Below are 2,869 nucleotides of genomic sequence, written 5' to 3'. Positions count from 1 at the left end.
AAACTGATGCTTTCATTTAATAGTTCTTCTACTTTCTTTCGAAAACCATTTAACGAGCTTATCATCTATAAATTAATAAAAAGTTGGAAAGTTTTATAAATTGCCTCCTGTGAGGATTGAACTCACGACCCCTGGTTTACAAGACCAGTGCTCTGCCACTGAGCTAAAGAGGCATATGAGCAGGTGCTTCCATAAAGCATAGGCCTAATATTATCGGTTTTAATTAAAAAAATAAAACATTCTGAAACTGATCTTATTTCATTTATTTGAGATCAGCTTCCTTTTCGAAGACAGGAAAATATTCTGAACCTCCTTTTCGAAGACAGGAAAGTATTCTGAACCTCCTTTTCGAAGGTTACTTTTATGTTTTTATAAATTTTCCTTTATATTCCTACAGAAAAATTTAAACGTCAATTGTCATTAGAATTTTTAATACGATTTTTTCGTTTCCTTGATCAAGAAATTATCGCTTAAATTAAAATCCTTTTATTTGGATAAATTCTATATAAAAGTAATATAATTATTTTATAGTAATAGTTAAAAAATTTTATAATGTATTATTTTGAATCCAAATAATTATAATTCAATTAATTATTAAATAATTTATTATATAAAATATATATTTTATTTCGTAGTACTATCAAAATGTTCTTCGGAGTTTTAGGTTATGTTTTCGTTATCATGTTGTACTGGTACACCAAAGCCCACTTGAGCTCCAGTAAAGTACCAGTGTATTACTACAGATAAATATTGTTCGTATACCAGATATGCAAAATTAGCAAGAAAGATGAAAAGCTATAGTTGTCAGCGTAACGACAAAATTGAAGTGCCTTGACTCCTTTATTTGAACACAAGAAGAAACCAATCTGATTATCTCTAGAGTTTTCACTGTGAATAATATTTGGGCATAAATTTAAAAGCTTACTTTATAGTAGATAGATACACTAATAAAAATAACTTCAAAAAATAATTTTATAATAATTAAAAAAAATAATTTTAAAATATTTAAAAAAAATCATTTTAAAATAATTTAAAAAAAATCTTTTTACAATAATTTAAAAAACATCATTTTGAAATAATTTAAAAAAATAAATCATTTTAAAAAAGTTTTAAAAAATAAATCATTTTAAAATAATTTAAGAAAATAAATCATTTTAAAATAATTTAAAAAATTGAATTATTTTGAATTTAAAAAAATGAATTATTTTGAATTTAAAAAAATGGATTATTTTGAATTTAAAAAAAATAAATCATTTTAAAATAATTTAAAAAATTGAATTATTTTGAATTTAAAAAAATGAATTATTTTGAATTTAAAAAAATGGATTATTTTGAATTTAAAAAAAATAAATCATTTTAAAATAATTTAAAAAATTGAATTATTTTGAATTTAAAAAAATGAATTATTTTGAATTTAAAAAAATGGATTATTTTGAATTTAAAAAAAATAAATCATTTTAAAATAATTTAAAAAATTGAATTATTTTGAATTTAAAAAAATGAATTATTTTGAATTTAAAAAAATTAATTATTTTGAATTAAAAAAAATGAATTATTTTGAATTTAAAAAAATGAATTATTTTGAATTTAAAAAAATAAATCATTTTAATATGATCTTTAAGAAAAAAAAAAAACTTTTGTGCTTGCCTCCTGTGAGGATTGAACTCACGACCCCTGGTTTACAAGACCAGTGCTCTGCCACTGAGCTAAAGAGGCATATAAAGCACGGCGTGCCAAGTACTCATATTACAGTAAGTAAACACACACTCACAAATTAGTAATAAAAAGAAAATTGCTTATAGTACTTGTCGTATTTATCGTCGGCTCATCGTTTCGTCGTTTCGTGAATATTCGTATGTTTCGACTTTTGGTTAACTGCTTATTCGCATTTTGTTTGGTTTTGCATCTCACTTAATGCCATTGTGTTTCTCCACTTTTCTCGTATCTTGTCAACAATTCAAAGGTTTGTTTACTTTTTGCTTGTATTACTTGTCTGTATGTTTGCTCATTTGCCACAGCTGTCGCTCGAATTTGTATGGCATTTGCCCGCCTCTCGACGTTGTCGTCGTCGTCGTCGTCATCGTCATGTGGAAGAAGAAGAAGTACGAATATCGCTCACAAGTAACCTTTGGTTTCTTTGTACATCCGAACGATGTGTGGATTTGTGCATTTAATTCTGTTTTACTTTTGAAGAAAGAAAATAATAAAATTATATATAAAATATTTTGATTATTTTCTACAGTAAATTGCATTGATATATTTCATTTCTTTAAGATTATGTACTATATACATAAGTGATTCCTTATCAGTTCATTATTTTAATATATAACTTTAATAAATTTATTTTTTAATTCATATTTAATTAATATAAACATAATATTTTCTATTAGAAAATTTTATTAAAAACTTGAGTAAAGCAATACCCATTATCAAAGTATCGGTTTAGGATCTTCAACTTAAATAAAACCAAAATTTTTTAATTTTTTTAATGCATATTGAGTATTTTAAGTAAGTACCGTAGTATTAAAATTACAACTATTTAAAAAATTTACTATTGACATATAGCAACTAAGTACATTCATGTATTTATATATTATTTTTAATATTTAACTAACTAGAAGAGTACTAGAGGGACTAGAGGGAACTTAAACCAACCCGCAGTAAATTTAAAGATGTTTTTGGTTTCACACTCCATGTAGAACTTAAAGTAAGAATAGATTGTCTTATAAATACCAAATACATTGACAATCACGAATATTCGACCAATTTCTATTCTTGAGATATCATAAAGCGAGCTGATATTTTAAATGTTGCAGACACTTGAATCTGTATCTAGAAAAACTGGGAGAATTGTTTAAAATCTGTAAAG

General features: G+C 24.3%; 1 protein-coding gene and 2 non-coding genes across 3 annotated transcripts in view; 1 reads left to right on the top strand and 2 right to left on the bottom strand.

Annotated features, from left to right (window-relative positions):
• The window catches only part of LOC119674309 (neurogenic protein mastermind-like), a 596,927-nt gene that overhangs the window by 150,381 nt on the left and 443,677 nt on the right, over positions 1 to 2,869 (top strand). The gene's annotated exons all lie outside the window — the stretch shown is intronic.
• On the bottom strand, positions 102 to 173 carry Trnat-ugu. The gene has a single exon. It is a non-coding gene; the product is annotated as a tRNA-Thr (tRNA).
• On the bottom strand, positions 1,645 to 1,716 carry Trnat-ugu. The gene has a single exon. It is a non-coding gene; the product is annotated as a tRNA-Thr (tRNA).

The sequence above is a fragment of the Teleopsis dalmanni genome, chromosome 2 (assembly GCF_002237135.1).
Source record: "Teleopsis dalmanni isolate 2A chromosome 2, ASM223713v2, whole genome shotgun sequence".
Classification (NCBI taxonomy): domain Eukaryota; kingdom Metazoa; phylum Arthropoda; class Insecta; order Diptera; family Diopsidae; genus Teleopsis; species Teleopsis dalmanni.
This window is presented reverse-complemented; position numbering and strand designations above follow the sequence as displayed.